General features: G+C 38.9%; 1 long non-coding RNA gene across 1 annotated transcript; it reads left to right on the top strand.

Moving 5' to 3' along the window:
* The first annotated feature begins 7,305 nt into the window (after positions 1-7,305).
* On the top strand, positions 7,306-12,699 carry LOC145713591 (uncharacterized). Its single transcript, XR_014136640.1, has 3 exons — positions 7,306-8,316; positions 11,024-11,072; positions 11,586-12,699. It is a non-coding gene; the product is annotated as an uncharacterized LOC145713591 (long non-coding RNA).
* The last annotated feature ends 1,941 nt before the right edge of the window (positions 12,700-14,640 follow it).

Below are 14,640 nucleotides of genomic sequence, written 5' to 3' on the forward strand. Positions count from 1 at the left end.
GTTGGTTAAGTGTCCAGCTTTGGCTCAGGTCATGATTTCACAGTTTGTGAGTTTAAGCCCTGCATCGGGCTCACAGTGGCCTTTCGGAGCCTCCTTTGGGTTCTCTCTCTTTCTCTCTCAAAATAAATAAACTTTAAAAAAAAGAGAAAGGGAATTTCCCTTTCTCTGGGTGAATGATAAGCAGTCTGTGAACACACAATATCATTGGAATCTGGAAGTGTCATACTTTAAATAAGCAAGGCAAGATCAGAGCATGAATGTGGCTAACTCCTCCTTTCAATCCAATGTTTTCAAATTGTGCTTATTTTAGTGTGTTTTTAAAAGTTTATTAGTGTAGTTTATCTGACAATAGTTATAAAAGTAGTCCATGCATCACGTATACTACATAGTCAAATTGTTGTCAACGGGGGTTCCAAGACCAATCAATAGGAAAAGGGCAGTCTTTTCAATAAATGGTGCTAGTTAAACTGTATATCCACATGCAAAAGAATGAAAGATACCCTCACCTTACACAATATGCAAAAATATGTCAGAATAGATCAAAAACCTAAATAACCTCTTCCCTTAGGGGCCTGGTATGCAGCAGAGCACTCACAGAAATGCTTTATCCAGGTCATTCACTGGCTCTTCTCTCTCTCTCTCTTTCTCTCTTGCACACATGTGCACATGAGATCTTTAGATTGAAAATATCCTGAAATGGTCACATCAGTCCATTTCATTGGGTGCTTCTTTTGGACATTAGAATGTCCCCACCAGAATGCAAACTGGTGCAGCCACTCTGAAAAACAGTATGGAGGTTCCTCAAAAAGTTAAAAACAGAACTACCTTAGGATCCAGCAATTGCACTACTAGGTATTTATCCAAAAGATAAAAAAAAAAAATACTATTGGAAGGGGCACATGCACCCCAATGTTTACAGTTGGCAATGTTACTATTAACAATAGCCAGATTATGAATTGTATAAATGCCCATTGATGAATGAATAAGGAAATGTGTATCTATACAATGGAATATTACCCAGCCATCAAGAAGAGTGAAATCTTGCCATTTGCAACAACATGGATGGAACTAGAACGTATTGTGCTAAGCGACATAAGTCAGAGAAAGACAAATACCATATGATTTCACTCATATGTTGAATTTAACAAACAAAACAGATGATTATAGGGGAAGGGAATGAAAAATAAAATAAGATAAAAACAGAGAAGGAAGTAAACCATAAGGGACTCTTAATGATAAAGAATGAATTGAGGGGCGTTGGAGGGGAGGGGAGTGGGAAGATGCACTAAATAGCTTATTGTGCATTAAGGAGGGCACTTGTGATGAGCATTGGGTGTTGTATGTAAGTGATGAATCACTAAATTCTACTCCTGGGACCAATACCACAGTATATGGTAACTAACTTGAATTTAAATAAAATCTTGGAAGAAAAAAAAAGAACATCTCCACCAGCTGTTGAGTCGCTCCCAGTGAGGTCAATTGTCCACTTATGGCAGAATTTTTCCAATGTGGAATTAAAATTGGTTGAGGGGTTAGGAAAATATTTGATTAATCTAGCGGGCTAATAGTTTCATGAAACTCCTTCCTATAAAAAGCAAGAGCAATTCATCATCAGAGAAGAAAGCCTGGTGATCCAGGTGTTACACCAACAAAGCCGGTGCCCCAGGAAGGTGTCAGGACCCAACTCTGTATTGACTAAGAAATATTCAGGAAGAAATTAATTTTTTTAAATCTTTTCAAAAACAAATTAGTGATTAAAAAATCATTTTAGTCTTTTCAATCTCTTAAACAATGCCATAACTGGCAAGGACCTACAAATTCAAATGGACACAAACTATAAAAAAGGTCCCCACCCCAGCCGCTCCAACCGCCTCCTCTTCCAGTCCCACCCCCCACCTTTCCAGAACCCTGACTCCTGTTCTGCTCTGCCTGCCGGCTTTGTGGATAGTGGATAGTAATGTAATATGGAAAGTGGATAGTGAATGTAATATGAATGCCCCCGTAGCCCACGACACAGGATTTAACTCCGTCATAAAAAGGATCAGTGTAGTGACGTGAAACTGAAAATTATTCCTTCCTCTGGGTTGGGCTGAGCTGAGCTATCACAGGAGCTGCCCTTCGCAAGCGCAAAGCCACTGAACGCCCGAGCACCTACTTGCCTGCGCGTCCCTTCGTCTCCTAACTTCCCATTGAGAAGCACAGGCTGCTCCCTGGAAACCGGGTAAGAGCAGCATCGGCCAAGGCCACTCTAGGGCGGAGGGCGAGCGGGGGGAAGGGGGTGTTCTCTCAGAGATTAAAGCGTTTACCCACCAACCTTGGGGCACACAGACCATTTTTGCAAAGTTGTCTTCTATAGAGAATCAATACAAAAATGTGCAGTCTGGTTTCGCAAAAGTCAAGCAGTAGGTGTCCCCACTGCAAACGTTCCTACTGAAAGTTTCCCCCCAGTTCCCATCCCAAATCTCATAATCTGACAACATTTATCTCTTAATCTCACCCTATGACCAACTGTTTGTTTCTACATGGAGGATAGCCAATAGTGTGCTCCATTTTTTATTTAACAGTATTTCATAAATATTTTCTACATTTTATCATAGTCTTCACATTGATCATTTTCATGTTTGCATTCATATACTATCATTCATTTATGTTTTTTTCTGATGATGATCAATCAGCAGCTATTTGTTGAATTACTAAACATCTTTGTGGGCAGAGACAGATGTGTGTGTGTATATATATATATATATATATATATATATATATTATCTTTTTTTCTTTGAAATTTTTTTCTCAGGCCAAAGTTCTGGGGTCGGGAATACAATAGTCAGAGGCTAAGGATTTCTTCATTGCTCTAGCTACATATTGCCATGGAAGGCAGTGTACACAGGCTTTTAGTTAAGAACACAGGGTTTGGACTTCAATAAAACGTTGTTAGGCTGGTTCTGCCTATACTAGCTATGTGGGGATAGACTAGTTACTCCACTTCCCTAAATCACAGTTGCCTCAATTATGAGATGGGGGAAATAATATTACTTCTGCACAGAAATATTATGGGGAAGATGGGCACAATAAATGTTGGCTACTGTGTTACTATGATCACCACTGCCAACACACGTATTTACCCACAGCCTCACGAATATTGGGATTTTATCTTTCAAAACAATGTTTTGGTGGATTAAATGGGTATAAAATGGTACTTTCTTGTATTTATACTTCCTTGTCGCATAATGAGATTTACATTTTTTACAAGTGTTGACTTATTCTGTGTGCCTTTTGTTCTGCAAATTGTTTTCTTCCCCACAGTCAGGATTCTGTGTTATCAAATAGTTGTGCTCATGAAGGATAGTCTATTCTATTCTTTAGATCTGATTTTACTTGATTTTAACTCAGTTAAAATCCCAGATGAGATCATTTGTGCCAGGTAGTGGAAGATGCATAATTCTAAATTAGCTTTTCCCATCACTATCCAGTTGTTTCAAAGCACTTATTAAATATACAATATTTTGGTCATTGTTTTATGGTGCCTATTTGACATCTGTTCATATTATCTGTTGTAAAAGCTATTTCCAATCTCTCTCCTCTGTTCCGCTGATAAATATTTCACTTATGAGCCAACAACACAGTCTTAAAGATTACTGCTTTATAGCTTGTTCTAATGTGTGATGAGATGAATCTTCATTTCTTACTCTTTAGACTAGTCTTTTTGTTTTCTTGCATATTTTTCCTTTTTTTTTTTAGAGAGACTGAGTGTGCATGTGAGAGCAAGGGAGAGGGACAGAGGGAGGGAGAGAAAGAATCTTAAGCAGGCTTCAAGTTCAGCACAGAGTCTAACATGGGGCTTGAACTCACAAACCGCGAGATCATGACCTGAGCCAAAATCAAGAGTCGGATGCTCAACTGACTGAGCCACCCAGGTGCCCCCGTATTTTTCCTTTTTAACTGAAATTGTGTTAAATTTAGAAAATCATTGGGAGCAAATTGTCATATTTACAAGTATGCTGTCTTTCCATTTAAGAACAGATCCATAGTGGGCCATTTTATAAATAACACCTGAATCTTAAATATTTTGTCAGTATTGCTGAAAACTCACACCTGCCCCTAATGTATTCTGTTTCTTTAAATTCATTTATTTATTTTTTTTTGAGAGAGAGAGAGAGAGAGAGAGCAAGAGAAAGAGAGAGAGAGAGACAGAGAGATAATCCCAAGCAGGCTCTGCACTGCCAGTGCAGAACCCTACGTGGGGCTCGAACCCACAAACTGTGAGATTATGACCTGCGCTGACACCAAGAATCGGGTGCTTAACCTACTAAGCCACTCAGGCACCCCTAATCTATTTTGTCTTCAATAACAGAGGCCAATTCTTTCTATGACATTTGGTAGCTGTGGTAAGCAGAGTAATAACCTCCTCCCAAGGATGTCCATGCCTTATTCCCCAGAATAGTGAATATGTTATGTTCATGGCAATGGAGAATAAAAGTAGAAGATATAATTAAGGTTGTTAATCAGCTGACTTTAAAATAGGAAGATGATTGGGGTGCCTGGGTGGCTCAGTCGGTTAAGCAGCTGACTTCAGCTCAGGTCATGACCTCATGGTTGGTGAATTCGAGCTCCACATGGAGCTCTGTGCTGACAGCTTGGAGCCTGGAGCCTGCTTTGGAATCTGTGTCTCCCTCTCTCTGCCCCTCACCTGCTCGTGCTCTGTCTCTCTTTCAAAAATAAAAAATAAATAAACATTTTAAAAATTTAAAATAAAATAAAATAGGAAGATGATCTGGTTTATCCGGGTGGGCCCAATGTAAGTACAGGTATCCTTAAAAGTAAAAGAAGAACACAGAAGAGTAGGTCAGAGCTATGAGATGTGAAAAGGACTCAAATGGCCATCGCTGGCTTTGAAGATGGAAGAAAGGGGTCATGAGTCAAAGAACGTAGGCTGGAAACAACAAGGAAGCATATTAGTTCCCAGAGCCTCCACAAGGGAACACACAGCTCTGTTGACACCTTGACTTGAGCCTAGGGAGACTCATACTGGACTTCTAACCTACAGAGCTATAAGATAATAAAGATGTGTTCTAAGCCAGTTTGTGATAATACATTACAGCAGCCATAGGAATCTAAAACATTAGCCAAGTGAAAGCTGTGCAAGGGAGTCCCCTTACACTGATCCTGGTGCTCTCTGCCCTTAACCTTCTTTTCCTGAGGCCAGCAAACATTAGCAGGCCTAGCCTTGGCCCCTGCCTTTCCTGTGTCCCAGAACATTGGAGACATCTTTCTAGAAATGAGTTGCTTCTGCTTGGTACATTCTGTACCACTTTGTTTATTCCTGCTTGCCCACTTTTTGTGCTTCTGCCTTCATCCTTAAAACACTGGGGAATCTGTAGGTACTCAGAGATGGGGGAAAGGGGACAGGGGAGCTTGAAATCACACTCCCATTATAGCCTTGCTTCAGGTCTATCAGATCTGTAAAATTTTCACACCATCCCAAGACTTTCTCAAACATGCACTGCTCCCTTAAATTCCAGAAAATATTTTCTGGCCGCACTAGGCACTAGTTTTTGAGTATATGATAGGTTAGCTCTTAGGATGAAAAGCCAAGAGTCCATCCAGCTTGTGGCAGACTGAATTTGGAATTTCCACATCAAACCTATTGTGTCTCTGACAATTAAAATCTTTAGTTATGAGAATGCACTTTCATTTTGAAGTATAAAATATAATTTAATTGTATTTCACATACAAAAAATGTATAAAAACATGAATCATGAACCACATATTGCTGGGATTACATAAAATGGGACTAGCCTAAGGGGCTGGTCAGAGAAGGAATAAAATTTCCTTTTTCTTGGACACATTGGTCAAGATAGTACTATAAACCACCCCCTCTTGGTAGCTTTCATTTATTGAGCCTTTACTCTGTGCAAAGTGATGTGCTAAATAATTTTAAATGGATGATTTTGTTTCATCATCACATTAACCTTAAGAGTTAGGTACTATTATCCTTACTTGAAGATGAGGAAGTTGTTACCCACAGTCACAAAGTGAATAAAAGCTAGGATTCAGAGCCACGTTTGTCCAACTCCAAAGCCCTTGCCATGTCAAGTTTAATACAGTGGTAAAGCACTGGGATGCTAGGGTTAGAGTGATCTGGCTTCCAATTCTAGTTCTGCCAATTGTTTGTTCTAAGTGTTTGTTCCTGGGAAAGTTACTTAATGTCTATGTATTTAGCATCTTTCTCTATAAGACTGGAAGAATAGAGAACTGATAAGAAGGATAAATAATACTAATATAACTTAGGTACCTCACACAACTCCTAGCCACAGAGTAAGCACTCAGAAAATCTTCACTGCTATTACTCCATACTGTCTTCTATCATCACAATATAACCTGTCATGTCACCTTTCCTATATGGCACAACTCCCACCTGGGAGTCAGGTGGTCTGAGTTCTTGTCACAGCTCTTTTACTATGTCTGTAATTGAACAAGCTACTTAACCTTCTGTATCTATGTTGTCTCGTACAAAATTATGACAGCAGAACCCATATAAAGAGATAAATGTGTTATGTAGTCATAAGGAATCATTCCATCTATTACTTTCTAGAGATCAGAATATAATATTCATATTTCTATTCCCATCCCCCTTTCCTAGACCAACGCTTCCCATTCTTATTTCTCCCCCAAAGAAAGAGAAAGGAAATCAGATGAGGTGAATAACATGGAAAATAATTAAAAAGTTAACAGAGTGGGGGTGCCTGGGTGGTGCAGTAGGTTAAGCGTCCAACTTCGGCTCAGGCCATGAGCTCATGGTTTTGTGAGTTTGAGCTCTGCATCGGGTTCTCTGCTGTCAGCACAGAGCCTGTTTTGATACTCTCAAACATGTGCTGCTCCCTTAAAGTCCAGAAAATATTTCCTGGCCTCACTAGGCACTTGTTTTTGAGTATATGATAAGTTAGCTCTTAGGATGAAAAGCCAAGAGTCCCCCTCTTTCTCTGCCCCTCCCCACCCCCACACATGTGTGCTCGCTCTCTCTCTCTCTCAAATAAATAAACGGTTTTTAAAAGTTAGCACAGGGGCGCCTGGGTGGCTCAGTCGGTTAAACGTCCGACTTCGGCTCAGGTCACGATCTCGCGGTCCGTGAGTTCGAGCCCCGCGTCGGGTTCTGGGCTGATAGCTCAGAGCCTGGAGCCTGCTTTCGATTCTGTGTCTCCCTCTCTCTCTGCTCCTCCCCCGTTCATGCTCTGTCTCTCTCTGTCTCAAAAATAAATAAAACATTAAAAAAAAAAAAAAAGTTAGCACAGTGGATATTTGATTATAATAAAGAATTGATAATATTTTGGCTGTGATAATGAAACTATGGTTCTGTTTATAAAAAAAAGTCTGTCTTTTAGAGATACATATTGAGATATTTAGTGATAAAATGGTATGATGTCTGATATGATGTCTGGATTTGCTTCAAAATAATCCAGGGGTGGGGGATAGGAGTATCGGATAATGGGTGAGGGCATTGATGTAATAATATTGGCTATGAATGACAGTTATTCAAACTGGGTGATGAGTGCTTGGGGTTCCTCATATGATTCTCTCTGCTTTTATATGTGTTTAATATTTCCTATAATAAAACTTCAAAAAAATATCAAGGGTTGCAAACTCAAATGCCTACTGAGCAAGGCAGGTAAAAAATGAGGGAAGCAAACCAGATGGGGACTGTGAAGAACCAAGGAAGAATAAGTCTCATCCAGAGGGGATGGCCACACTTAGCTCCAGCTGACTGTTGCTGGATGGAAATGTGGGGCTGGGCTGCCAGATTCTCCAGTTTTTCAAGAGAATCCAAAACTAAAAAAAAAGTATATGGAATATTCCAATCCTTAAATGTTGGAAACTAATTCAAATATATTTTATCAACACTGTGGTGGCCAACTAAAACAAGTCTGAGAACCAGATTCAGCCTACAACTGCCAATTTGTAACCTTTGCCTAGAAGGCTAATTTTAGGCAATTTTCACAACTCAGAAGCACTAGAAAGTGATGGAAAGCCCTTCCAGAATTGATAAAATTAGAATGCCATAACTCTGCCTTGATCTGCCTCATTGTAGATACTGCTCCTATATATGCTTTGTTTTCCACCCTCCGGCCCCCACCTGAGTTTCTCTAACTTTATCTTTTACTCTTATTGCATAATTCTGATCTCAAATCGGTGACCACTGAGGACTAAGACATCATGAAGTTCCAAGACAAGAAGCCTTGCAATAACAAATGAAGCTTTAGGCTCCATCTGGCCAGACCCTTCTTTCTGACACATTTTGCTCCTCTTCTCAATGATAAGCAGGTAACTTGGGAGAGTCTTAAGAAACATTGTGCTCAAAGGGGCAAGGAATTAGTCTGGGAATGGCTGGGCATCCTAGTGAAGGAGCAGGTCTTGTCTATCCTTTAAATCCAAGATAGTCACTTCTGACTGACAGCCCACGGGACAGGCAGTTACTATGCATTTCCTAGTCATGGGGTGGAAGGAAAAGGTGGGTCTGTTTTGAGACTTCTACTCTCCATCATTCACTTCTTCTTCTATGACTACAAGCTTATGAGATGCCTGGTGGGGTGATAAATGTATAGTTGTTTTTTGTTTTTTTGTTTTTTTGTTTTTTTTCTGAGAGTTCAGGGCGGGCTTCCTTGAGAACTAATGTTTTAAGCTGAGGTGAGAAGGATGAGCAGGAGTTAACCAGATGAAGAATAGATGGAAAAGCATTTCAGGCAGGGAGGACTGTGTGGTCAAAAGCCCCAAGGTAGGAAAGCACTTAGCATTTTTGAAGCATTGACATAAGGCCAGTGAAGCTGCAGAAAGGAGGAAAGTGGCTGGAGATATGGATAAGGTATCAGGCAAAAGCCAGATCATGTAGAGCCTTGTCAAGCCCCAAATGGAGAGCCCAGTGTTGCATGACACCATGACGGACACCATGGAGGCTACAGACACAATGCAGACTTAGTCCTTGCCCTGCAGTAGCAGACAATAGCCAGTAAGATATTAGGCAAGTACCACCAGGGTTGCTAAAGAATGTTGTTGGAAGGTCCTGGGGAGAAAGTGATTATTTTGAATGGAGAGATTGGGGGATGCTTCAGAGAAGAGGGGACAATTACTTGAACCTTGAAGGATAAATGGGATTTCAACTGACAAAGATGGTGGGCAGAGAATTTCTAGCAGTGGGAGCAGCTTGGAAAAAAAAAAAAAGAGGCAAGTCAGTTCAAATTATGTGTGGGAAGAAAGGGGAGCAAAGTTGGGGTTGGGAACAGTATTTGAGAAATAACACTATTATACAAAACAACTTTGGGGAGGCCTTGAGTGCCTAGCTAAGACGTGTTGTCTTCATTCTGTTGGTAATGGAGAGTTATTGAAGGCTTTTGAGTAGAAGAGACCCATGTTTTGGGAAACTCTGTCTGGCAACAGTATGGTCAGGGACGGAGGCCACACCCTCAGGGCTTTTCTAGCAGTATAACAGTGCCTAGACTCGTTGGCTAGCAATAAGGAATAGAACTTACCCAAAGGAGGTCTAGATCTAATGACATCTTGGGGGAAAAGGATACTTTTTGTGACTGCTTACGATGGTCCAATTTGGGGAAGTAGAGGGTGGTGGTTTCCAAATAATGAAATACAGGATGCCTGGGTGGCTCCGTCAGTTGAGCTTCTGACTTTGGCTCGGGTCAGGATCCCATGCTCTGTGAGTTCAAGCTCCACGTCAGGCTCTGTGCTGACAGCTCGGAGCCTGGAGCCTGCTTCAGTTCTCTCTCTCTCTCTCTCTCTCTCTCTCTCTGCTCCTCCCCTACTTGTGCTCTGTCTCTCAAAAATAAATAAATATCCAAATAATGAAATACAATGGCAGAACACAGTCTTTTCTGTACAAGTGACAGTACTGGGGAGGGGGAGGGAGGACAGCAACACTGGAGAGAGAATGAGAATATTATTTTACCCTGTGTCACAAAAAAGAATAATCTGCCTGACTTTTCACGTGGACATCTGCCCTGGCTGGGAGATTCGATTAGATGATCTCAGAGGGGCTTCTCCCAATTCTAGGATTCTTGGAATGTAAAATGGGCAATGAGTCCAATGATATCAGAGTATAGCAAATGCTGAGAAAAATACTGGAAAACTGAAGCCAGTCTCTTCCAACAATTGAGCTGAACCAACACAGTCATTCTGGAGGAGGGAAGGGAGCTGATATTGAGGAAACCAACTCCCAAAGGAACCAAAGATAGGAGCATCCTACCCAGCATACCTGAGAGGAGCCAACAAGTTCACATGTGGCCAGCAGGCCTAGAGGGCTCCTCCCACCAGACCCATGACTCTGTTCTCCCAGCTCTCCAGACCAGTCAGGCACAATAGAACCACTGGCTCTCTTTCCTTTCAAAGATGGCATCTTGTAGTACAGAACTTGACTGTCTCCAAGTTTTAGCCTAAACGTATTAAGCTCACCTAAGGGTTGGGAGTCTAGGTTTGAAAAACCCTTACAATTTGCTGTTTCTTGAGAGACAATAACATTTCCTACATTGGAGTAATTGTTGACTCCTATGGTAAGTCAATGTCTGGGATAAAAGGTTGGGCATTCCTCCAGGGCCCTGCCCAACCACCTTCAATGTAAGAAGCTGGGAGAGGAAATTAACCTGAAAGGTAGTATAGTCTCACCAGAGCCCCATGAACGTGCAGTACAATATCCCCAGATTCCTGTTAGCCCTAGGCTTCAGGAAGGTCACTTATGGTCTTCTTTTTTGGCAATTTGTTGTTGGTACTGAAAGATATCCAGCCAACATGTACCTACTTAGTGTCGGATTATTATTTTCATTCATGTTTATGTTGCAGCCTTAACACATGAAATCCACCTGTTGATTGACAAGTCCATCTGTAGATGGCTGGCTTGGTTCTGCTCAAAGGAAGATGGAAAAACACCTAGGGCCCCCAAATCTATTAGAGCTAGTAGTTCTAATGTAAGATATGAAGAATAAACACACTTCAGTTTAAACAGGAACTAATTTTACTTTTCTCTGTCTAGCAAGGTGATCAAAGCAAGTTTAAAAGCTTAAATACCTCAGAAGTATACTGTAAGTATAATGGGCTCATTATTTTTTTATCCTGCTTATCAAAAATCAGAAATAACTTTATGTTTCCATTACTAATAGGACTCTTTCTGAGTATATTGACATTTAAGTTGGTTTTGAATGGTCCTAAAGCATTCTCCATCTTGGGCTGATATGCATATGTACACAACATATACATATAAACATGACATTTTATATTAAATGCACATGCTTGAATACACATCTACATGCAATCATATACATAGGTATACATGCACACACAACCTACACAAACATATAGGCAGATAGATAGATCTAAATGTAGGTATTTACACACATATAAACATACAGATTTATATATACACATATACACACAGACATATGCACCTAAAACCAATACCGTGGTGAATGCTGATTGTATAGGAAAAATTAGCAAATGCATTTATTATCTTGTTTATGTTGACAAACTTTCCCCTGTGATTAAAAATTTGTTACATGTCATTAGTGATAATGATGAATCCATTTTGTATTTTTCAGGTCTTCTTGGATTTCACAAGTCAAATTCAGTTCAAATTGTGTTAAGATCAATGTTCAATTAACTTAATAAATATTTTTCTTTTGTAATTGAAGAAGTATAAGTCAAACGCTAATTAATATGTTTAAAATATTTTTTCTATTGTGACATTAGCCAACATAATATTAAGTTCAGTTAAAAAAACCTTCCCAAATGTATGAACTAATTTAAACATTAAAAATATAATAGTTCTTGATAAGAAAGTTAGTTACTTTCTTTAATTATGAGGGGTGTGAGTGAGTATAATGGGTAGTAAATGGAAAGTTTTAGTTTATTTATTGGATCGATTATCTATGTGATATTTTCCCTCAAAATGGAGTATGCTGTGAATGAATTGCTGTCTAATCTTTATGCTATAATGCAAAAGTTGTAAAAATAATAGCAAATATATTTTCACCTTATCAGGCAAAGTAGCTCAGGGATACCTCATAAAATCTGTATATGCACCATCACTTGTTTTGAGTGCTACAAGCTGGAAATAGGGATTCCTAAATGCAAGTTTTTTATTGTACATGATGCTTTAAAATAATGCAAGGTTTCAGCTCCCTGTCCCCAGGGCCTGTTCAGGGTGCCATGTGCTCATGGCACACTGCTGGCTGAAGGAGCCCAGTCCTGGGATGCATAGTCATATTCCATGGGTGTGCCTGTTCTCCATCACATCCTCCGTAGTTGGTGTTCATGGCATTTGCTTTCAGGAAGACAGAATGTCGGTCTTGTGTGCCACCCACAGTGTATCCCTCCCTTACCACCTATGTGACTGAGGTTGGCTTCTGTGTTGACCTTTATAAAACAAAACCTCAAATCAAGTTGCTATAATTAGAAAAGAAAGAAAGGAAGGAAAAAAAAGAAAGGAAGGAAGGAAGGAAGCCAACAAGCAAGCAAACAAACTGGGTTTGAACAAATAGGTTACAAAATTGTTTGTGTCTTCCTACCACAAATGATCATAACTTATGATTTTCTTATAGAATTGATTTTTACATAACTTAAAATTATGCTCTAAAATCAAAAGTTAAAAAATACAGATAATCCAAATAAAGACTGTAAAAATTAAAAATACAGTCCTAGAGAGAATAACTATGAAAATTTTGGTGTATATTATTCTAGTCATTTCATCTAAATATAGATATATATGTAAATATATATAATTTTAATAAAATTGAATCATATTATAAGTTCTGTTTTGTAATATCATTTTTTCTTAATAATATATCATGAACATACTCATTTGGTAACAATAAAAATACATTTAAATCATTATAATTTTATTTTATTTTATTTTATTTTATTTTTAATTTTTTTTTAACGTTTATTTATTTTTGAGACAGAGAGAGACAGAGCATGAACGGGGGAGGGTCAGAGAGAGAGGGAGACACAGAATCAGAAGCAGGCTCCAGGCTCTGGGCCATCATCAGCCCAGAGCCCGACGCGGGGCTCGAACCCACGGACCGTGAGATTGTGACCTGAGCCGAAGTCGGACGCTTAACTGACTGAGCCACCCAGGCGCCCCTAAATCATTATAATTTTAAAGACTTCATAGAATTCTAGTATATGTGTTGCCATAATTTATTTAACCAGTATCTTATTGTTGGACATTTCAATTACCCCAAGTGATCTTCATCATAATTAATACTGTGATCAACATCTTTATATCACATTGAAACATATATAATGCCTGTCGTTATAGGTCCAAATGGTCAAATATTGGCAATTTCATATTAGTCAACATAATACATACAACACAATGGGTCTATGCCAAACTCTGATTATTCATTTGGATAAATTTCTAGAAGCAGAATTACAGGATCGGAAGATATGCACATTTCAAAAGCTTCCAATATATTACCAGATTCAGAATTAACCTTTATTACTTTTTATTTCTGAAGCATCTCTTCTTTGTTATCACGAGAGGCTCTTGATGGTACTGTAGAGAAAAATACAAATTAACTAGTATAAAATGGATTCATCTAATGTTTTAACAATAGCTAACTATGACAAAAACAAAGTGTATATGTTTTATTAAGTAAAAATAAACTTTCATGAGATGCTTTTCAGTCTCATACACTTATTTCAATCTCATTGCAACCAAAGAGTTTGCGTTTCCCTGAAATCTACTCTTCTTTTTTTAGCAGGTGTTTTTTATTATTTAAAATTTATTTATTTTTGAGAGAGAGAGAGTGAGAGAGAGAGAACTAGTGGGGAGGGGCAGAGAGAGAGGAGATAGAGAATCCCAAGCAGGCTCCATGTTGCCAGCACAGAGCCCAATGTGGGCCTTGAACTCATGTACTACGAGATGGTGACCTGAGCTGAAATCAAGAGTCAGACACTTAACCAGCCAAGCTACCCAGGCTCCTTTTATCTGAAATCTACTCTTGCTGTCCAACAAGAATGTTTACATTCTTTATTTGAAATATCAGTTAAAAATCTCAGTTGAATTATTACAGTGAGAAATACTACAATCCAGTTGTCCTAAATATTGTATAACAGGTAGATTCCACCTGTTTTTATTTCCTGAAAACTGGTATTGTACTGGAGGATATGTCTTGAGAACATGATTCTTTATAAAATAAAAATGTTGCAGAGAAAAGTCAAGTATAAGAAAATAATGTCTAAAAAAATTTAAAGGAACATAGATCTTTATGCAATCTTTAAAAGGAAAGGGAAAACATGTAAAGTTATCTAAGTGTTGTTTTCAGGTATCTGAATTGAATATCACAATAGGGTAATGACCAGTTGTTCTAGTCTGAATTAGCCCTAGAATATGAATAAATATGAATAATAAGAAAAGGAGGAAAGGTCAGGGAAGTGTATTAGATTAAATTATTGACACAAATTCTTTACTCCACATTGCATCCATACCCACTGCCACGTGAATTTGCAGTTCCTCCTATTAAGGCCAAGTGTATTTCCTTACCCTTTGAATTTGGGCTCAGCCATATGACTTGCCTTGGCTAATGGAAGATATATAGAAGTGATAGTGTGCCAGTTCTAAGCCTAAATTTTAAATGCTTTTTTTTACAT

Source organism: Panthera onca, chromosome X (assembly GCF_046562875.1).
Source record: "Panthera onca isolate mPanOnc1 chromosome X, mPanOnc1 haplotype 2, whole genome shotgun sequence".
Lineage (NCBI taxonomy): Eukaryota > Metazoa > Chordata > Mammalia > Carnivora > Felidae > Panthera > Panthera onca.